The 23301-nt window shown below is 53.9% G+C and overlaps 1 protein-coding gene across 2 annotated transcripts in view; it reads right to left on the reverse strand.

The window, feature by feature from the left end:
- Positions 1-23301, reverse strand: part of LINGO1 (leucine rich repeat and Ig domain containing 1) — a 214037-nt gene that overhangs the window by 170616 nt on the left and 20120 nt on the right. For both annotated transcript variants that reach the window (XM_069558876.1, XM_069558874.1), the window contains exon 2: positions 17424-17526. The gene's annotated coding sequence lies outside the window, so the exon portion shown is untranslated. The remainder of the gene's footprint in view (positions 1-17423; positions 17527-23301) is intronic.

Genomic DNA, 23301 nt, shown 5'->3' on the forward strand with positions numbered 1-23301 from the left:
AATGAACTTGTTTACCAAACAGAAACAGGCTCAAAGACTTAGAGAACGAACTTACGGTTACCAAGGGTGAAGGATGGGGAGAAGAGATAGTTCAGGAGCTTGACATCAACATGTACACACTACTATATTTAAAATGGACAACCAACAAGGACCTCCTGTACAGCACATGGGCTCTGCTCAATGTTCTGCAGCAACCTGGATAGGAGGGGAGTTTGGGGAAGAATGGATACACGTATATGTATGACTGAGTCAGTTTGCTGTGCACCTGAAACTATCACAGTACTGTTAATCAGCTATGCATGCCAGATTGCTTCAGTCATGTCATTGCAACCTTATGGACTGCAACCCGCCAGGCTCCTCTGTCCATAGGATTCTCCAGGCAAGAATACTGGAGTGGGATGCCATGCCTCCTCCAGGGGATCTTCCCGACCCAGGGATCGAACCAGAGTCTCCTACTTCTCCCACATTGGCAGGCGGGTTCTGTACCACTAGCACCACCTGGGAAGCCCTAATTGGCTATGCTGCGGTGCTGTGTTGCTCAGTCATGTCCAGCTCTTTGCCACCCCATAGCTATAGCCCATCAGGCTACTCTGTCCATGGGGGTTCTCCAGGCAAGAATACTGGAGCGGGTTGTCATTCTCCAGGGGATCTTCCCAACCCAGCGATCGAACCCAGGTCCCCCACATTGCAGGTGGATTCTTTACCGTCTGAGCCACCAGGGAAGCCCAAGAATACTGGAGTGGGTAGCCTATCCCTTTGCCAGGGGAACTTCCTGACCCAGGAATTGAACCAGAGTCTCCTGCATTGTAGGCGGATTCTTTACCAGCTGAGCTACCAGGGAAGACCCTGGTTGGCTATACTCCAATATAAAATATTAAAAAAAAAAAAGAATATGGGCTTCTGCCCCCACATCACAGTCCTGGAAACTCACCTGTGGCCACGCAGCCCCCCAGAAACCCTGCGCGGAGCAGAGCTCCCCTCCTTTACACTCACCCAGGAAACTGCCTGAGGCACATCTGCTCTCCCTGGGCTCAGAGACCCTGTCTGTCCTGCCTACACAGTTGTCTCCAGGCCCCACCAGCCCTCCCTTAAATTCTGAGAGCACCCCTCGGGTTCCTGCCAGCCCTCAGGCACAATATCCCTGCTCAAACCCACACCTCCACGGCTCCAAGGGGGTCACTGGGTCATGAGTTCTGGGAGCATCTCCAACCCCACCCGGAGCCCCGCCCACCCAGAGCAGCTCTGCTGACTGCCCCAGCAGATCCAAGGGCTGCAAGCTGGCCCACGCCCTTTCTTGGGGAGGATGGGCAAGGGGAGCTGGAGGCTGTGGAGGCGCAGTCTAGGAGGTGGTGAGAGTGTGCAGGGAGGGTGCCTCCATTTCCCAGAAAGTTTTCTTGGTTCCTCAAATGGGCAGGGAAGTGTGGGCCTTCACTCCCCTGAAACTATGGCTATGCCCAACAGGTCTTTCTCCCCTCCTCATGCCCACTCTGTCCCCAGCCAAACCCTCCAGCCCCCTGCCCACCTCACCCAGGGCCTGCTGTCCCTCAAGCACCTTCCAGTTTAGATGGCACCTCAGAATCAAGGAGAGCTGCTACCCGATTCTATTCACACCCCTGCGGATGCCAGAGATTGGGGGGCCTCCTGCAGGAGCCCAGCTCCCACTGTCCTCACCTAGTGCACACGCACATCCACACACACACGCTCATACACACAGTCCCAGGAGCCAAAGGGTGAGCACCCACCACACACGCAGTCCATCTGCCACCCGTTCAGGCCTCTGGTATTGGTAATGAGAGCAGCGGGCCAACAGGTCAGGGGGCTGATGGCCACTCAGCAGCGGCAGATGAAAGGAAATTTCCTGACCCGGGCTGAGCCCTGACTCTGGTCACAAGGATCACCGATGGGCACTCCTGGGATCCTAGCCTCCCCCTTGCCCTGGGTCCAGCTGTCTGCAGAGGAAAGTGGCCAAGAGGGGCTAGCGTCAGTGCCTGGCATCAGGCCCTAAGGTTCTTCCTCAGCAGCTCCCAGCCCACAGCCTCAGTGCTCCTTGTCCCTGCCCAGAGAGGCCAAGGGCTCCGTCTGAAGTCACAGAGCAAATCAGAGACAAGCTGGCATTAGGACTCAGGCCTCCCATCGCCTGGGCTGGGACTCAGGTGCAGTGTGTGCTGTGAGAGAGGCAGAGCCACAGGCCCCACAGTCATCTCAGGGGCCATCTGATCTCCTAGAACCCAGGAGGACTGTGCCTCGGGCCTAGAAGGACAAGCCTCGAACCCAACCCTTTCTCCATCAGGAACTCCTCCTTCACTCTCCTTGGCCATGGCCATTAAGTCCCTGCTTGCACACTTCTGATGAGAGCAAACTCACTACCACCCAAAGCAGCCTGTCCACCTGACGCTCTAATTGCTATCCCTCTCCCTGACCTGGCTCTCCATGGGGCAGTCCGTGGCCATTGCAGGTCAGGGTCCAGGGAAAAGGCTCTGACCCCTCAGAGATTTCTGGACAGTCAGTGCAGCCCCTGAGCCTACCATCTTCCAGGTCCCAGTCCCTCCTTGCTTTCCACTTCCTGTTAGAGTCCCAGTGGGCCCAGGTGGAGACCCAGGCTGGAGCACCAGTGACTGGGTGGCTGAAGACTAGTTCCTCACTCTCTCTGAAACAAGACAATTTAGGTAAATCCTTGGCCCTGGAAGCTCTGGCAGTTGGGACCCACCACACTCAGCCCTGAACAGGACCCTCCATACCAGGCATGACCGAGCCTCCCCAGTCATCTCCTCCTTCACACCAGACTCCCTGCTTCCTGTGATATGCCCTCCCACAGCCTGAGCCGAGGCTCTCTAGCACTCTGCCCTATGTCTGTGCCCCTCCAGGCCTAGAACAACAATTGTGTGGCTGGTCTTCTGAGTGCCCATTGCTAAAAAGTAAGGGAAAGCCCCTGACCCTGAAAACATCTCCCTGCCAGCTTGGCCTGGCTCTGAGGTTGGTCCTGAGCCAGAAGCCAGAGGCTGGAGGGTCTCCCCCAAACTCTGGGCAGCAGCAGGCACCCATTGTCCCCCTGGACACCCAGTTCCAAGCCCCTATCCCTCCATCAGCATCCCCGCCATGCCCTCATTAGCATAGCCGGCTGTCCCTGAGCCCCAGGCTTGCTGAGTTACAGCCCATCCATCCCTCCCAATGTCCTTGCCACTGCCACCACGGGCCCATACTACGGCGTGCACATCTGTCAGCCTGTGGCCGCCACTACCGCCACTGTTTCCAGGGAGACAGTCTCCATTTATGACATTATCAAAAAGTCTGGCCCCTCCCTCCCCCTCCCAACCCTTACCCCTGCCTCCCTTTATGGGGATGAAGATTTTGGCTGTAAATACCACCACATGTCTTCTCTGCAGAGTCTAACGAGGCCTGACTACGTAGGTGCTGCGGAGGAAGCCACAGCCACAGCACGCAGCCTCAGCGTGCTAGCCGGTACACTAAGGCCTCACTCTGGCTGCCTGGCCACCCTCCCTGCCCCACCCAAGGCCATCAGAGAGTAACCAGCGCACTGCTCATCCATGTACCCACTGCTGCCATATAAGCCCTGAGGCAGAATCTGCTCACAGTGGAGGCGGGCTGGGGATGGGTCACCAACCCAGGGCTTTGGGGGCAAGGAGGGTAGAGAGCTAGCCCTGGGAAGCCCTCAGCTTGGAGGCCCAACTAGCAGGCCCTTTACCCATCAGCTACCAAATCCTTCTCCCAGCAGTCCTGCAAGCAGCAGGTGTTAACAGGACAAAATCAAGCATCTAAAATCGCACAGCTGAGATGGGGGAGCTGAGATGGAACCCAGAACTGGGGACTGCAAAGCTCCTTCCACCACAGTCCTGACTGCCCCCACCTCCACCATGGCCTAAGGGTTAAGATCTGACATGTTCTAAGCATTTTACATGTTTACATGTATTAATAATAACTTAAGCCTCACAATGGTGGCTCAGACAATAAAAGAATCTGCCTGCAATATAGGAGACCTGGGTTTGATCTGGATCAGGAAGATCCCCTGAAGAAGAGAATGGCAATCCACTCCAGTATTCTTGCCTGGAAAATTCTATGGACAGAGGAATCTAGCAGGCTACCATCCATGGGGCCACAAAGAGACAGGACTAAGCAACTAGTTGGACTTGACTGAGTGACTAACACTTTCACTTTCAAGCCTCACAATGACCCTATGAGGCCAGCACCACCAATATACCCATTTTTCAGACAGGACACTGAGGCAGAGCCAAGGCCACATGGCTTACAGGTGGAGGAGCCAGGATGCAAAGCCAGGCAAGCTGGCCCCAGAGCCGAGCTCTTAAGGCCTCTGCTCAGAGGAGCAATCTAGGCTAGCCAGGTGAGGGGTTCCCACCACCTTGGAGAGACTCAGTCCCTTCCCTGCACCCTCTCCACGGAGATGGGCCTTGTCACCTTTCTCTGAGATAACACAGAGGAACAAAGCCCAGGCTCTGGGCCTGACACATTGCAGGGATTCACCCCAGTCCTTCCCAACCCCCAGTCCAGTCTTGGTTGCAGAGGGATCACGAGGAGCAAATGTTCAAGATTTACTCAGCTCTCAAGGGCCGGGAAAATGGTACATGAAAATATTATCATCATTACTGTCAATGCGATCATCGCAGTGGAGATTTGACCCCATCACTGTGGGGTTTCTGACCTCACACCCCACAGGAGGGGACACACAGTACCCTGGAACACGGAGGGTGCTTCACAGACTCTCTAGGCCCGTTACAACTGTATTCATTTCCCAGGGCTGCTGCCACAAATTACCACAAACTTGGTGAATTAGAAATTTATTCTCACACAGTGCTGGAGGTCAGAACTCGAAAACTAGTTTCACTGGGTCAAAGTGAGGGTGTCAGCCGGGCTGGTCCTCTCCGAAGGCTGTAGGGGAGAATCCATAGCTGGCCTCTTCCAGCTTCTGGGGCCACTGGCATTCCTTGGCTTGTGGCCACATCACTCCAATTTCTGCCTGTGTAGTCACACAGCCTTCCCCTCTCTGTAGTCAAACTGCCTCCCCATTATAAGGACATTAGTGATTGCATTTGGGGCCCACCCAGACAATGCAGAATGATCTCTCCATCTGAAAATCTTTAATTTAATCACATATGCAAAGACGTTTTCCATATAAGCTAACTTCCACAAGTTTTAGGGATTAGGTCATGGATGTCTTTGGGAGCCATCATTTAGCCTAAAACAGTCACCAGCTACCAACTTGACACCCCTCCTAGACAATTAGCAGGTACATCAAATTTCACATGACCACAGTTGAGTGCCTTGTTTTACCCCAAGCCTGATCCTGCCCACGTCCCCATTTCAAAAGTAGTTACACTCCCATATGCTCAGCTGTTGAGGCCAAAAACCATGGGGTCAACTCTCTATTTTCTTCTTTTAATATTTATTTATTTGGCCACACTAGGTCTTAGTTGCAGTCCTCGGAATCTTTGATCTTGACTATAGTATTCGGGATCTTTAGTTGCAGCATGTGGGATCTAGTTCCCTGACCATGAATTGGCACTGGGAGCATGGAGTCCCAGCCACTAGACCACCAGGGAAGTCCCAGTGGGGTCAACTCTAAAAGTTTCTCCCTTTCTCTGCCCCAGAATAACTGATCCACCATCTGAAAGTCTCACTGGATTTCCCTTCAAAATCGATCCAGGATCTGACCACTTCTCACCGTTTGCACAGCTGCCATTTGGCTCAAGACACCACCCATCTCTCCTGGATTACTGAAGCAGCCTCCTCCCTGGGCACCCGCCTCCACAGTGTCCTCAACACAGCAGCCAGAGGGACCCTGAAAACCCAAGTCACACTGTCAAAATGCTGCAGTGGCTCCCATCTCACTCAGAGCAAAAGCCTTACAATAGTCCGCAAGTTCTGGCCCCGTTTGCTCTCAGACATCAATCCCCATACCCCTCTCTCCCTCTCCTGCCCCTCCTGCCGCTCAGGCTTCCTCCCTGTCCCTCTTACAGGCCAGGCAAGCGCTGGGGGTCCTTGTTCCCTCAGTCTTGATTGCTCTTCCCAAGTATCCACGCAGCTTCCTCACCTTCTTCAGGTCTTTACCAAAAATCATCTTCTCAGTGGGACACCCTCACCACTAACATTTCCTTTTTCCCTCCTCCCTGGTTTGTTTTTTTCCCCTTGACTTTATCACGATCTAATGCAATATGTGTTTTGCTTATGCAGCTTGTATAATGTCTGTCTCCTCTGCTAGAATGTAACTTCTGTGGAGACAGCCTCCTAGGTCCTAAAAAGTGCCTCAACAAGTTCAGTTCAGTCCCTCAGTCATGTCCGACTTTTTGCAACCCCATGGACTGCAGCACACCAGGTTTTCCTGTCTATTAGCAACTCCCAGAGCTTGTTCAAACTCATGTCCTTTGAGTCGGTGATGCCATCCCACCATCTCATCCTCTGTCGTCCCTGGGGTTAGGAAATCAGAATATTAAGGCTCCTAAGCACTGGATCCCCACATCCCTATTCTGCTCGCATCAAAGGTAACTCAGGCTGGTCTGGGCCAACCAGGAGTCAACATGCCAGGGCCTCCCCCAACTCGGGCTCCCACCCCTATGGGGGCTACCTACAAGTGGAGACCTGGGTTAGGCTCTGAATGACAGGATATGCAGAGAGAGAGAGAAGAGCTACAAATGAATATACATTTTTATAAGACATGTTTAATTAAAGCAGATTAAAATTAATTTGCTTTAAGAAAATTAGAAGTGCCCTAGAGGATTTCAGAAGCAGGACAAAGTCCCTGAATCCAGAGGCTCCACAGAAGGGCCTGGAAGTGGGGAAAGAAGGAGGGGCACGCATGCCTTTCCCTGGTGGTTCAGATGGTAAAGAATCTTCCTGCCAATGCAGGAGACACAGGAGACATGGGTTCGATCCCTGGATCAGGAAGATCCCCTGGAGAAGGGAATTGGCAACCCACTTCAGCATTCTTACCTGGAGAATCCCATGGACAGAGAAGCCTGGTGGGTTACAGCCCATAGGGTCACAAAGAGTCAGACACAACTCAGTGACTAACACTCACTTACCCATTCTCTGCACAGGGCATCCTCAGAAGGATGTGCCTCCCACTTACACAGCACTCCGTACACCTCAAGATGTGGTCCGTGGGATAGCAGACCCATTCAGCCCCACTATAACCAGGAGAAACTGAAGCCCAGAAAGGGCAGTGACTTGCCCAAGGTCACACAGCACACCTGTGGGAGGGGTCAGTGGGGAGCTGGTCCCTTCCGCCAGCCCTGGATGTTTTGTTCAGCACCCCAAAAGCCCCCCATCCCACACACAACCCACCCCCTGACTGAGCTACTGCCCCCAGGATCCTCTCATCTGCAGGGCAGGGACTTTGGCTCAGTGACAGTCTGGCTCCTCTGAGGCCTGGCCCAAGGAAGGTGGAAGGAAGCAGCCTGGGGGTTGGGGACAGCAGGCAGAAAGGGAAAGGACCCGAAATCAACAAGCGTTCCAGAATTTTAAGCAGTTTTTGGAGGAAAATGAGGAGCAGGTTCAGCTGTAGCAATTTGCTCCAGGGGAAAATTATGTTCCCGTGCTCTATTATACAGAACAGAAGGAACATTTGGTGGGTTGAATACTCGTTAATTTATTTCTCTGTTTGTTAATGGGCCTGACGCACGCGCATGCTCCTGTACACACACACACCCCCAGGCGTCAGCAGGAGATGGCGCCGGGCTCCCCGAGTTTTCCTGCCACCTTCCTTTGAAGTATCACTGCGATTCTTACACCCTCTTCTCAACGTGGATGCCAGGGGTCTAGAGGGAGGCAGTGTACAGTTCAGAGACAGAGGTGAGATAAGAGCCCCTCAGTTTCCTCATCTGAAAAATGGACTTGGCAAATGGGATGATCCAATGTATTAGGGCAAAGCCTTTGACCTTGGAACAAGTGTAATAAGACATGTGAAGTCATTTTGAGAGCGCCAGGTCTAGAGACATGCAGGAGGTCCCAACAGAGCCCGAGGAAATGACCCTCCAGTGAATGGCTCCTTGACATCTCACACCAAGGAAGTCCAAATGAGGACCGTCACACTTCTGCTTGGCCCAGAATCCCATCTCAGAAAACAAGGCTACTCAGGCCAGACTGACTTCCCCCAACCCAGACTCAGTCTTCCCACGGCAGGGCCCATCTCCAGCATCTCCCTCCTCCACCCATTTCTCACCATCCAGAGGCCACCCTCCTCCCCGCTGTGACCCCCTGGCTCTCCTCCAGATCCAGCACCAGTCTCCCCAGCAGGCTCCCTGCTTTCCCTGCCACTGGCTCTAATCCATTCTCTCCCCATGGGGGCCTGAAAAGCACAAATCAGATCCTGTCACTCTCCTGCTTTAGCGCTCTCAGAGCTTCTCCACCCTCCACTCCCCACAGTTCTCCGAATAAAACTCACCTCTGCTGGGGCCTCCCCTCTCCCTCCTTCCCTGTCCACCAGCGTGCTATCTTCCTCCTGGTCTGCAAACACATCCAGCTCCTCCCCATCTCCAGGCCTTGGTCTAGTCATTCAGCCACCCTAGAATGTCATTTCTTCTCAGACTTGAAATCACCTCTTCAGAAAGTCCTGCCTGGATCCCTTCCCCTCCAAAGTCACTTAGCCCGCCCCAGCCCTCCCTGTTTCTTGGCCCTGTTTACTTCCCTCCCAGTTTCATCACAGTCTGGCGCTATTCAAATGATCTGAGGTTTGGGACTTCGCTGGTGGTCCAGTGGTTAAGAATCCACCTGCCAGCGCAGAGGACACAGGTTTGATCCCTGGTCCCAGAAGATTCCACATGCCGCAGCGCAAACACCCTAGAGCCCAGGCTCTGCAACAAGCGAAACCACTGCAATAAGAAGGCCGCGCGCTACAATGGAAAGTAGCCCTCGCTCGCTGCAACTAGAGAAAGCCTGTGCACAGCAACAAAGACCCAGCACAGCCAACACATAAATACATAAAATTTACTTTTTTTAAAAAAAGAGAGAGGATTGCCTCTGCCTAACGACAAGTGATGTGAGGTTTGGCTCACTGCCCCTCCCATAAGAATGGAAACTACGTGAGTACAGGTGGAGTCTGTGTAACTCCCCTCTATCTGCAGAGCCTAGAAATAACACCCAGGACTTAGGAGGTATTTTATAAACACATGAATGAGTGGATAAATGGATGAATGAAGAGACAGGGAAGCTCTAAGCCAGAAGGAGTAAGATGTGGGCCAGGGCTCCTCGATCCCAGTGTCATCTGCCTCAGGCCCTGAAGGGTCTCAGCACCTCTTCTACTATGAAAAGGGAACAGGCAGGGATGAGATGTGTGGAGCAGCACTATGATCTAGGACTGTTTCTCTAAACAATTCCATAATGCAGTTACAGATCTGAGACTAAGGCTGGAGTCCTGGCACTGCCATTCTGTGCATCTCACTTGACCTCTCTGAGCCTCAGTTTTCTCATCTGTGTAACGGGGATAATAACAGGACCCATCTCCCAGGACTGTTCTGTGGGTGAATAAGATCTTATTTTCAAAAATATGAGATGATGAAGATGATACAAAGACCCCATCTCTTGTGAGGAAGCAGGAAAGGTTGTGGGAGTTGTCTGGGTCCCACATTGGAAAGTGGGAAGCTAGGACTAAATGCAGAATTGTGTGACTCAGAATCCAAGCTCGTGCCCATGTGCTGGTCAGCCCCGGGCTGGGAGTGGAGAGTGGCGCATAGGAGGCCTGTCTGCCATCTGTGCATCAGTGGTCGTGCTCCCTTGATCCCCAGGTGAAGCGACTTAGGCGGCCCCCACAACCCAGTTCCTGCAGGTTCCTGCACAGAGATACTTTAGGAGGCGGGGAGCACCGGCCAAGGAGAACAACTCAGCTCCCAATTCCCCTGCCACCATGCCTGAGGCTAGGGAGCTGGGGAAGAGGCAGTGGCCCAAGCCCCAGACAGGTAAACTGAGGCAGCCTAAGAGCAAGTCTTTGCAGAGACTCCCCAGGGTGGTCTAAGGTGGAGGAATGGGCAGGTCTGAGACTCAGGAAGTCTGAGAAGAGGAGGTGGCCCCCACAGCAGGGGAGGAGGAATACCACTCAGCAAGCACACCCTTGTCCACCCCCCAACACACACACACGTGCATATGCACCCTAGCCAAGGGCACAGAGCAGGGGGAGGTGGTAGGACTCCAAAGGCCCTGCGGTGGGGTATCTAAGGACAGATTCGGGGAGCACCCACTCCCACTCAGACTAGCTTCTGGGGCTGGAAGGTCATCAGTGAAGGTCTAGAGACCTAGAGGTAAGGCCGCCCTGCTGAGATCCTGTTTAGGTCCAGCAAGTGAGGGACACGGCAACCAGGGCCAAGGTGCCTTCAGCTAGTGGCTCGTGCACATTAAGAATTATTCCTCTCACCAGCAAACAATTTGTTACAATATCCATCCCGCGCTTTTCCCAGCTGGGTGCCCTCCCATACATCCTGGATTAATCCCAGAAGTCACTCCATTCATTGAGGACATGCCTGAGTGTGCCTCCTCTTTTATCAGGGAAATTTTTCATTGTTTTGAAGCACTCATAGGTTTTAATCTGGGGTTGAGATTTTAAAGCCTCCTTCAGTGGTGAAGACATATGTATGAGGCAGAAAGATTACTTCTGACCTCCAACCTGAAATGGCCCAGAAGGGGCCAACAGACCCTCTAGAGGAGGGGAACACAGCACCTCCTCTCCAAGGAGCCAGCGACTGCAGGCCTCAGTGCTGTGTGGCACTGAGACACACCCTTGACCTCTCTGAGTCTCCCCAAGAGAGGCAAAGTCGAGGAAGACTGCATATTTGAGTGACCCTCTACTGAGCACACTCAGGAAAGTCTGGGAGACGCTCACCTTTAAATCCCACAGTCCTAGGGGGAAGTGGGGCCATATAAAAGGCTAAAAGTTGGGAGTTCCGATCTTAAATGACCTGGGACAGGTGAGTCATTAGCCTCTCTGACTAGGATGAGCTCAGTGCCACCCTAGGCTGCTGTGCAAGCCCAAGTTCAGAGTGGGTCTAACTGAGGGCCTGGCACATAGCGGGTACTCGGTAAAAGTGACTCTCCTGGTTGGACCTTCCTGGCGGTCCAGTAGTTAGGACTCCAAGCTTCCAACACAAGGAGTGCAGGTTCGATCTCTGGTTGGCAAACTAAGATCCCACATGCGGCATGGTGCGGCCAAACTGAAAAAAGAGCGACTCTCCTGGCCTTCCCAGCCCACCATAGATCCCTTCCACTTCTCCAGCTTTCAGTCTCTTGGCCCTCAAGAAGTCACACCCCCTGGTTCCTTAATCCAGGCTGCCCTCCGGGTGACACCACCTCCAGCCAGGGCCTCTCCACAGGCCTTGCCAGTCTGGGTAGCTGCCACCAGCCTCCTCCCAGGCCTTGCACAAGGCTGCCATACTTCCCACCAGAGGTCTGGGGAGTCCTGTCTGTGCACAGTGAACCCGTGTCCCTGCTCGTCCACAGGCACCATGCCAGGCTCTCTGCTGGGATCCAGGCTGCAGGCCTGCTGTCCCCCTGCCCCAAATCAGGAGACAACTGTCCCACTCCCACTTCCTAGTTCCCCACCCCCACCAGGGGTCCAGGGCTGGGGCTTCTCTGGGCTCTGAGTGCAACCCCCCACTGTCCCAATCCTAACCCCATTACCACTCCCTTCCTGGTTTTTGCTCACACTATTCCCAACCAGCCATACCGTCTCTACATTCCTCCTTGCCCCGCCTCCTTCCCCAAATCTCCCTTAACACTAAGGTCCACCTCTTCCAGGAAGTCCTCCCTGACTTCTCCAACCCTTCTCTCCTTCTCTTTCTCAGAATCCCAGCATTTCTCCTCAGTACCACTAACTTCACACTGCTACCCAAAAGGAGAAACCGTGTCACCTACTCATTTTGGGGCCACCAAGCCCAGCACCACTGGGTACTCAGAAGGATGGGATCATTAAATGATTCAGAGAGAAGGGGATAGAAGTCTCCTACTGATGAAGTAGACACCTCTGTGAAGAGCCATCATTTTGCCCATTGTGCTGATGGAGAAACTGAGGTTAAGAGAAGTGAAGCACTTACCCAAGCAGCAGGGCTGGGATGTGAACCAGCCCCAGCAAATGGCGCTGTTAAGACACAGTCCAGGGAATTCCCTGGCAGCCCAGTGGTTAGGATGCCGTGCTTTCACTTGGGTTCAATTTCTGCCTGATCAGGGAAATTAGATCCCACAAGCTGTGTGGCTTGGCCAAAAAAAAACCACAGTCCACAAATCCACATTCCACTGACATGACCTGCCAGCCCTGCAGTTCACACACGCTACCTCATGTGAACCTCCGCCCCACTGGTACCTGAGCCACCGGGAGGCACAGTTATGGCTAGGCACAGATAGCCCCAAGAGGTGGGGTCACTTCTCAAGGCCACACACACAGCCGCAGCACTGGAGCTTGAATCCAAAGTCTCTCAATTCCCAACCTGGTCAAAGGGCCTGATCATGACCCCTGTGACAGGGTCTGTAGACGAGCGTGCCCACCCTGCTGCCCTCCCTCTCCAGGCTGTGGGATGGCCCTCCCTGTCCCCAGCTTGCACATCACCTGCTCCCAATTATCGGCCGAAACCCAGCACACTGGGGAGCACACGCACGGCCGGCTGGCCTTCTGGAGGGGCCTGGCTCTCGCGGCTCCGGGTGTTGACACAGACAGCCTCGCCGCGATGGCTCCCAGAAAGTAGGACGCATGGGGGGAGGGCAGAGAAGCAGGTGTGGGCTGGAAACCCTCCCACCCCCCTCCTCACCGCCTGCACTGCGGGCCCACCGTGTAAGGGTCTCCTCGAATGACCTTGACAACTCCCGGAGGCAGACCCTGTGGAGCCTGGAGTAAAGGCCTGGACTACCCACTGAGGGGAGAGGCTTGCCCCGTGTCTCCTCCAGCTCGTCTTAGCTCAGTCACCCGGAGAGCCACGGGGGCTGTGGGAAGAGAAGCTCTTTGAGCAAAAACCCCTCTCTGCGTCTAGGGGTCGCTTCACTACTCCCTTATCTGTAAGTGGGGCTCAGGTAATGGAGGCGTTCACATTCCAGACGCTCAGGGAGGCGAGGTTGGCTTATCCCGGCAGGATCCGAGGAGGCAGCTCTCCTGGGCCACCCAGCACACTCAGCCTCAAGCAGGACAGACCTAGCCTCCCAGGAAATCGGCTGGGTAGCCCTGAGTCCAGGGGCCTGGCTGGAAGGCAGATGGACACGCCCACCTAATAGCTACAAAACCACACCCAGCATGTCACCCAGGAGCCTAGGGTCTCAGAAGCCAAGAGATACTGCCCCCTATGCAGACTATGTGCTCCTGAGCACAAGCTCAGGCCATGTTCACGGTTACAAAGTGTCATCACCACATACCAGCCTCCTCCCAGTTCCATCCTGGCCTGAGAGATGACGACAGAGGGTTCCCGTAGAAGGCACCAGGGTGTGGGGTTCAGGCTGGAGCCAGAGGGGCTTAAAGGCTAAAGGGGTGGAAGTAAAGACAGTTCCCTGCTCTTTGCCCTCCCCATGCCAACACCCCCAACTGCTGAGCAGGAAGGAGGTGCAGCCCGCCCCATCGCACACAACCATCATTCTCAGGGCTGTGGGCGCCCATCTTCAGTGTCCCCACTCTCTTCTCTGCAGCTCAGGCTCCATTCTGTCTCTCTCCAAGCCCAGCTCAAGCACTTTTATTATTCAGAAGAGCCTCTTGATTGAAAAAGCCTCTGAGGCATCTCACAAATAAGAATCCTTTAATTGGGAAGTTGTTAACTTCTCAAAGAAGAATTTTAATCTTGCTTCCCCACCACCTCCTCTCCCCCTGAAACCTATGAAAACTATGGACTAGAAACAAAGTCAGATAAAGCCAAACACCCTGGGGCATGCCATCCCCAATAGTGCCAGCATCCAAGGCTGCAGAGACAGAAATGGCAGCTGCCCCTTGCCAATTTGCACAGACACCACAGACCCCCACCTAAGAGGTATGAAGGCCTGTGTGAAGGCCTGGAACCTTTCCCTTTGGGTGTGCCTGATCCATCCCCCCCTCACCACCCGCACAAAGGGTGGCAGATGGCTGAGGGGTTCAAGGGATGACAGGGCACCCAGACAGGGGGTCGACCACGTCTATTGGCTTTCCAGAGCCTGCCTCTCGATGCACATCTCCCCACCACCCTCTCTTTTATCCTCGGTCACACTGTACTACAGTGGACGACTACACTTAACTGAGCATTTACTATGTGCCAGACGTTGCTCTAAGCTCTTACGTGTGCTAACCAACTTAATCCACACAAAGTCAATGCTGTTACATTCCATGTTTACTGAGAAAGAGACTGAGGCCTGGAGAGTGCAAGTAAATAGCCTGAATTTACATCATTAGTGAGAGGTAGGGAGAAGGCAATGGCACCCCACTCCAGTACTTTTGTCTGGAAAATCCCATGGACAGAGGAGCCTGGTGGGCTGCAGTCCATGGGGTCGCCAAGAGTCGGACACGACTGAGCGACTTCACTTTCACTTTTCACTTTCATGCATTGGAAAAAGAAATGGCAACCCACTCCAGTGTTCTTGCCTGGAGAATCCTAGGGACGGTGGAGCCTGGTGGGCTGCTGTCTATGGGGTCGCACAGAGTCGGACACGACTGAAGCGACTTAGCAGCAGCAGCAGCAGCAGTGAGAGGCAGAGCTGGGACTGGACTCCAGGCAATCTGACCCCAGAGTGGGCATAATCCAAAGGGCCACCTTCACCCGCCGGCCCCCCTCCATGGCCTGTGTGCTCCTTGAGGATCAGGGCCATGACCAGCTCATCTCTGGGTCCCCTACCAAACAGCCCCAAACAGCTGCACTTAGGAAATGTCTGCAATGTGAAAGATGAAGAGGAACAAAAGGAGTGATTAAGAATCCGCCCTTCAGCTATGCCCATTCGCAGGAACTAGAGAGGAGCTTGGGGGCTGCAAGCAAAGATTATCCCAGGAGCCACACCCACGGGTCATCCGCCCAGCATGTGAGCATTACTGGGGTGAACACACGTGCACAGGGAGGGGCAGGCTGGGAGGGCCACCAGATGGGCCCAGAGGTCAGGGAGGCTTTCTGGAAGAGACACCTACACCCAGCCTCCTTCCCCTGGCTCTTCAAGGTCATGGGTCACCTCCCACTCTCCACCTAGGTAGGGGCAGAAAGGAGGCCTGTGTGACCAGTAGCACTGATTCAGGAGTCAGTAAGTGTCCAGAGTTGGGGTGTGTGCCCCTCCTGCAAGGAGACCTGGGCAGGGCTGGCCACAGAGAGAGAGGCTTGATTTAAATGCCATCAACCCCACCAGGAAGTGAGAAGTCAAAAGCTATGGCATCTGGGACCCCAACTTCACCTGCCCTTCCCCTACCCCATCAACCTGCCCCCTCCCCTCGGACCACAGGAGCGCTGGAGGAACAGGCGGGAGGAGGCAGGAGATAGCAAAGAAAGACCTGGGCTCCCTCCAGGATTTGGCCGAGTCAAGTCTCAACTTCTCAGCAGGCCTCAAAGGCTTCCGGTGACCAGCCTGCACCGCACCACCCCCCCCCCACCTCCTGGTCACCTCATTCCACAAATACTCCAAAGTCTCCACCTCCATACCTCTGCTTAGCCTGGGCCCTCCCTCTTCCCCCCAAACCTGTTCCACCCATCACAGTTCCACATATATCCTCTTGTTCACGCAGCATTATTTATGATGACACCCCAAGGAAAACAATCAAACCCTACCACAGAGAATTGGTTAAACACGCAAGGGCACACACAGGCTGGAACATTATGCTGCCATTAAAAATCACATTCCAGAACAGTATTTAATGGTGGGAAAATGATCTTGGCGTAGTATTAAGTGCAAAAGGCAGGTTAGAAAACAGTAAGTACAGTTTGATCCCAATTATGATATAAATACATATTTTGTAAAAGACTGACGGGCAAAACACCCAAGTGCTCACATTTTCTATGGAGAACACACAGGCTTCTTTATTTATCAGAAAAATAGAACATTTTAAATGAATCCTACAGCCTTCGAGGCTCAGCTCGGGCACCCCTCAGCTCGGGCACCCCCCAGCCAAGAAGGCGGCCTCCATTCTACGTTAGTTCCCCGACTCCCTGCCCACTGAGCTTCTGGTGCTCATGCTGTTGCCTGAGCAGTTGGGAGGGCAGTGGAGGGTGGGGGGGTGGGGGCTGCAGTGCTTCCCCCGCCATGAGGGTAGGGGCAGGGCCCAGCCACCGCCTCCCTGCTGCCCCTGCCGCCAGCCCTCCCATCACCCCAGGCTGCCTTGCAGAGAATCCTGATCACCTGCTCTCTCCACATCTCCCAGCAGCAATTACAGGTTAAACTGGAGGGCTAATTAGCTGCTCATTCCACCCAGGGCTGACTGATTAGCAGGAATATCTTGATGGAGGTAACTGGACTCCAAAACCAGGAGGGCCCAGGAAGGAGATCCTGCTGTCTGATGCCTGCCAAACCCTGCAGCTTCCTGAAGGCGAGGATGGCGTCAGCTGAGCCTCAGCCACATCACAACTGTTCACCCAATCCTTCAAGAGAAGGGGCCGCTAGGTCTCTTTCCTCTGAAAAACTGGGTTAACGTTCCAGCCCAATCTACTGCCCCCAGCCCTCCCCTGGTGCGCCTTCTGTTTAGCAGGCCTTCTCATGGGTCACGGAGGCCTGTCAAGGACAAAGCATTAGCCCAGAAAAAGAGTGGAAGTCACTTGTTCAAGGTCACAGGCAAGTCTAGCGAGGCAACAACCCAGGTCCCCCCTCTTCCCCATCAACACCCTCTTCGGGACTTGCTGTGGCTTCTCCACATTCCCTCATATGGGACTGGGGGGGGCTGTCACCTCCCACATTCAGGGTGTCCTGCTCCTCATGATAGAGTCCAAGAGGCCATCTGCTCTGCTCGCACAGACAGCCAAGGTCACCTGCTGCCAGTGCCCGTCACACGCACACACCTGGGGCTGAGCCTCTCCTGCCTTGAAGGTGTCAGGACTCACACGTTTACTCTGGCTCGGAGCCCCGTGAAATTCCCCACCTCGGAGCCGGTGCCAGCCTCCTGACAGTTCCTTGGACCCTGACTGTCTCGGTCCACACGTTCCCACTCCCGCCTGACCTGGAGTCATGCACACGTCTGGTCAACAGTGTGACAGGACCAAGGACAGAGCCTTTCAGCTCACCACGAGAGACCTCCCACACCACATGGGAACCCGAGAGCCGGCACGTCCAGGAAACCGTGTCGCTCAGAAGAATGCCCCCAGCTTCTGAGCTGGCGGCTGGTGCCCTGCCACAGCCAGGACTAGCGGGACGGCCCCGGCCACAGCAACCCTCCTGGACTTGCGTTAGGCCGAGGTGGGAGATGGGAACCCCCCGTGATGGCCTCCCCACAGCCTCTCCCTCGGGGACACCACATCCACCCCCATGGCCCAGCCGCACCTCCCAGGCCCAGAGCAGCCTCTTACCTCAGGTCAGGCGGGCTTGTAGGGAGTGTAGCTGGGAGGGGGCCTGGCGATCTCTCTCTCTGCCTGTGGGCTCAGGGGCCTCAGGGCCTGTGAGGGCAGGAGGCTGTGGGAGAAAAAGTCAAACCATCAGCCAGAGCGGGGGCAGCACGGAACGGTTCTGAGGGGCAGTGGGGGCCCATGCACACAGAGGGTCTGATCCCACTAGGCTGGGCAATTAACACTCATACATCTCACACCCAGACTCTCTCCCCCTCTTGTTGACACACTCACATACACTCGCACGTGTTCTCACTCCTTTGCACACTTGTGCTTACACACACACGTGCTTTCACCTGTACACATTTACATCTCACACCCAGACTCTCTCTCTCTTGTTGACACACTCACATACACTCGCACATGTTCTCACTCCTTTGCACACTTGCACTTACACACACACGTGCTTTCACCTGTACACATTTACATCTCACACCCAGACTCTCTCCCTCTTGTTGACACACTCACATACACACTCGCACGTGTTCTCACTCCTTTGCACACTTGCACTTATACATACACACGTGCTTTCACCTGTACACATTGCACTCAGTCTCTGACACACTCACATGTCACTGGCACTCCCGCTCACTGGCACTCACATACCCTCCAGGCCACCAGCTCTGGCGGTGGGGCTCTCGGAGTGGTGGGGTTCCTGGCAGCAGGCAGAGAGGCGGGTGTGAGGATATGCCTCCCCCGCCCCCCGGCTCTGCAACCTGGGGAAAGTCAAGTCTCTGAGCCTCACTCCTTTCATCCATAAAATGGGCATACCATCTCTCCAGCCAGGGCTGCTGGGAAGATAAAAGGAGACAAGAGATGCACGAGCTGGGCCATGTAGGTGCCCAGCCGGTATCAGGGACTGCCTTCCTTCCCAGCCTGGCTCCAGGAGGCAGGCCCAGGTTGGTCCCTGAGAGCGGGTGCTGCAAAGCCCCAGGGTGCCTCTCCCTGGGCCTGAGCCCCGGCTTCCTGGTTCCCAAGGATGCCCTCTCCCTCCCTTCCTTCCCCTGCCTCTCCTGGTTTACTTCTTCACCAAATATTCTCCCAGGGCAGCTCGGGTCCCAGTCCCCCCACCCTCCATGAGTGGGGTCAACACTAGGGAGTCATATACTCTTGGCGAGGCCCCAAGACACAGGCCTGGGGCTGCAAGTCCAAGGAGAAAGGTCGGCTCCCAGCTCTCTCAGTCACTGCCTGCATGGCCCTGGGTCCAGCTCTCTCTCCCAGCCTCGGTTTCCTCAACCTCTCAGTCATTGTTCAGTCACTAAGACATATCCGACTCTGTGACCCCATGAACTGCAGCACGCCAGGCCTCCCTGTCCCTCACTATCTCCCGGAGTTTGCCCAAGTTCATGTCCATTGAATCGGTGATGCTCTCTAACCATCTCATCCTTTAAGAAAAAGACCCAAGTCCCTTTCTGAGCTATTGCCAAGAGGTTCCAATCCAATCAGTGTTTCTCAAAGTGTGGGAGACGTGCCACAGGGGTGCATAAGGGGATTCTAGGTGGTATGCAAACAATTTTATTTTCATAGGTGTTTATTTTTCCAATGACAAGCATATCACAGCTGTGATTTTACGGATGTGTGGCGTGGGGAGCACTGGGTAATCCACCTTCAAATGTGAGTCAACACAAAGACAAGGACTAAGAAAATGCAAGCGCAGGTGGCACCCAGAGGTGGCTATAACTGCAGTGGTGACAGGGAAACACAGACAGCCAGCATCTCACAGGGCCTGGCTGCCGGCAGCCCTCAGGAGGGTTAGCAGTTCCCTTCTTCTCTGACGGGCCAGGCCAGCCTCCCCTTTTCTTCTTAATTTCCCCGTATGGCACTGTACAACACAGGCCTGGACCCTCGGGGGACTCACAAGGCCTTCCAGACAGGATGGATGTAAGCGTGGATGAATGCAACTCAGGGGTGGTTATCATAACGTGAGCAGAAGATGGCAAAGGCCTCTGAGTCCGTTCCAAAGTCAACATTCCATCAAGTCTAAGATGCAAAAGTGGAATTCCTAGCTACATGGCAGGTGAATATGGAGGAACTCTCTGGAGGCAAGCCTTCTTGTTTCCTGGGCTGCAAACGTCTCCTCCAAGAAGGAGGCAGAGAAATGGGCACACCTGGACTTTCCCATCCTGACAACAGAACCACAGCAGTGTGAACCCAGTAAGAGAGGACCTGCCTAGCTCCACAGGTCACCAGCCCCAAATTACACTCCCTGCTGCCAGCAGATCCCAAGGGTGCCTCCCAGTGGCTGCTGACCCTGGAGGACAGGACCAGATGTAGTGCTGCCAGCCCGGGTCAGAGGGCTGGCCAGAGGCTGGGCCATTCTTCAGGCCTGGGTCCTCCAAGCCAGGCCTATCCAGGCAGGGGCACCCTGAGTGGCTGCCCAAGCTGCCTCCCAGTAGATTGGCACAAATCAGCAAGGCCCAGGCCAGCCCAGGCAGCCCCATTCTGGGCAGGCCTCCAGACCACCTGGCTGGCAGCCCTGAGCCCAGCTCCACCTGAGCTGGCAGGGCAAACCATGCCCACAGCTCTGCTCTGAGCACCCAGCTGCCCCGTTCCACAATAATGAATGGGCCTCCCGCTCCCTTCTCCCCAAATCTTCCGGAAGCTCCCACTCTCCTCGGTGGCATCACAAGGAGTTGCTATGGAAATGGGACCAAAGGCAGAGTGTGACAATGATTTGGGGCAGGGGAGGACATGCAGTGGGAGCCAGAAGCTCTGCTGGACATGGGGGACAGGGGTGGGGGCTGCCTGTGTGCCAAGTCCTAGAAAGAACATGAGATCCCAGCTGCAGGCCTCAGGGCCACAGGGGGTGATGGGGACCATGGAAGAGGTCGAGGGTGGGGGCTGCTTCTGACCTGCCCTCCTGGCTCCTTGGCCCTTGAGTGGAGCCCAGGGAGCCCTGGAAATCAGATGCCCGTGTGTCCAACAAAACTAACACATGCCCTGAGCAACATGAGAGTTTCATGCAAACAGCTACTTCAGGATGCTGCCAAAGTAGCTTCAGTACTGTGGGGGACTAGAACCCAGTAAGTGTTCAGCAAACACTGTGATCAAAGAGAATGATACTGGTGTGTGTATATGCATGTATGTGTGTGTGTGTAAGAGACAGAGAGAGACATGTGACTGTACCAGTCACAGAATCACAGAGTTTGAAAGACCCACACCCATTGTACAGACGGGGAGACTGAGGTCCAATGAAGGTCAGGGTCAACCCAGCAAGTCAGACAAAAAATTAGGCCCAGAACTCAGGTCTCCTCTTCCCCAGACCTAAACCCTCAACCCAATATCCCAGGGTTTTCTCTCATTCATTCATTCTGTTTTTGCTGAGCAGGTACTCCGTGCTTGGTGACTGGGATATAGAGATGTGAAGGATACTGCCCCCGCCTGCCAGAAGCTCAGAGAGGAAACAGGCCATCATGGTCAGAGGGAGGGGGGTGGAACAGAGGTTCAAGGGACTGCAGGAGCCCAGGGAAGGTTATCGTGGGGGTTTGAGTTACATGCTTCCGAGCCAGGCATCAGAGACCTCCAGCTGTCCCCAGCTTGTCTCCCAACTGCTCCCTCAGTGCAAGCCCCCTGACAGCTCCCACACAGAGGCCTCCAGTGTGGTGCAGTAGCGAGCCCACCTGGGGCCCTCACCTCCAGGAGGTCATAGGGTGTTCCCCATTAGCACATCCAATCCCCAGAGATAAGCAACCATGAGAAAAGCATGTTATTACACAGGAGGAGTTCAAAGAAAGCTGGTGCCCTGACTGCCCTCCTCCTGCCCCAGGCTCAGCCTCCTCTTGCATTGTCCACTCTTTCCTTGTTCATTCTTGCTTTCCTGGCACCTTGCATGAGCTGGCCATAACACTGGGCCTGGGTGGAGCAGAGAACAAGTGAGCCCTAGACACCAGCCATCACACTCGTAGATTTCAACTCTGTCAGCGCACGCAGATTCTCTACTGCAGTGGGGTTTTTGGAGGGGGTAGTACTGAGAGACAAGAGGGGACACCTTCTAGAGTTTGGCTTGAAAGACCCACCAACTCTGCTGCATCCCCCATGGGCCATGCCTCCCAGCAGCTGGTACACACTCCCATGACCAATTCCAAACAGGTGGAAACCGAGACCCTGAGAGGTGGCCAGGTGGACCCAAGGTTGCTCAGTGCTGAGGAGGCAGGACATGGCAAGACAGAGGACAGTGAGAACAGAAGGTAGGGGCCAGGCCCAGGGCTGTGGAAGGGGAGGAAGGAGGAGATATCTTGGGAGGCCTCCTGGTGGAGGAGGGATGCAGGTTAGCTCAGAGCCTGCCCTCGGCCTCCCAACAGGAAAAGACTTTCTCCAAGAGAGAGAAATGGACCAGGGGTTGTCCTCCCAGCCCTTTGACAGGGGGCTGGGCTGGCAGGTAGAAGATGAGAGGGACACTTTCCTTAACAGCCATCATCCTGTCCCAACCCACTGAGGGCTGCCCCAGTGCCGTCTCACATCCCAATTCCTCTGCTCAGTGGGGAACCAGCTGGGGATGGGAAAACAGTAGAGACACAGAAATGGGGTGGGGGCAGACACACAAGGAAATGGGGGTCTAAAGAAAGAGCAACTGTGACCCCAATGCCAGAGGGCAGAGGGAAGACAGAGAGATGAAATGCATGGGCAGAAGGGGTCATCCCTCCCTTCCCCAGAGCCAGAGCTGCAGCTGCCAGGAGGAGCCTATAAACCAGGGCTTTACAAAGACTTCTCAGCAATAAAATTCTTATTTGAAATGAAATCTTATGCAGTGGGGGAAGCCTTCTATGCCAGACATTAAATCCAGAAGCCATAAAGTGAAAATTTTGATAAATCCAACTACATAAACATGTAAAAACATCTGTACAGCAAACACACTATAAACCAAGTTAAAAGGCACTGGGAGAAAATACCACTAATATACAAAGAGCCCCTACAAATCAATAAGAAAAAAGACAAAAGAAGAGGGAAATTGGCAGTGAATTAGAAACCCACAGAGGAAGAACTAAAATTGGCCAATAAACATATGAAAAGATGTTCTATCTCACTAGCAATCAGGGAAATGCAAATGAAAACGACATGATATCATTTTTTTGCCCCTCAGACTGGGAAAAATTAAAATGATTGATAACAACCAGTGCTGGCAAGGATGTGGAGAAATGAGCACTCATGGACCAGCTAAGGGAGGAGGATTTGGCTCAACCTTTGGAAGGGCAATTTGGGAAGATTGAATAACATTTTAAACCCACACACCCTACAACCTAGAAATCTCACTTCTAGGAGCTTCTCCTACAGAATTGATAGCATAGGCACTCATATATAAATATTCAAGGATGCTCATAGCAGCATTGCTGGTGAGAGTAAAAAAGAAATGGCCTAAATGTTTATCAGTAAGGGAATGTTTAAACAAAACACAGCACATCCATACTATGGAACACTCCGCAGCCACGCAGCCATTTGACAGAAGGAGGCACATCTATGTATAACAATATGAAAAAAAATCAAGCTGTACAATGCTATTTCAGAATGAGCCCATTTTTATAAATAGCAGATTGTTCGTTTATGCCCCAAAAGGCTGGAAGACAATATGCAGACAGTATAGGGATCACTTCTTAGCAGGGGCACAAGGGGGCTTTCGCAGTCTCCATTGCCTACAAATGTGTCGTTGAATTTTCAATAAAGAGTTTGCTTAATCCTTCAAATCCTGCTAAGACTCCAGTATAAAATGCAGACCTGATCAGATTGGCTGTGGTTGAAAGGTGAGGGGCTTATGTAGCCCCACTCCCAGCCTCTGGTATGGGGTGGGAGTAGGGCTACATAGGACCAGTTTGAGGACCTCAGCTGGAGAATGTGAAGCCCATACCTC

The sequence above is a fragment of the Ovis canadensis genome, chromosome 18 (assembly GCF_042477335.2).
Source record: "Ovis canadensis isolate MfBH-ARS-UI-01 breed Bighorn chromosome 18, ARS-UI_OviCan_v2, whole genome shotgun sequence".
NCBI lineage: Eukaryota > Metazoa > Chordata > Mammalia > Artiodactyla > Bovidae > Ovis > Ovis canadensis.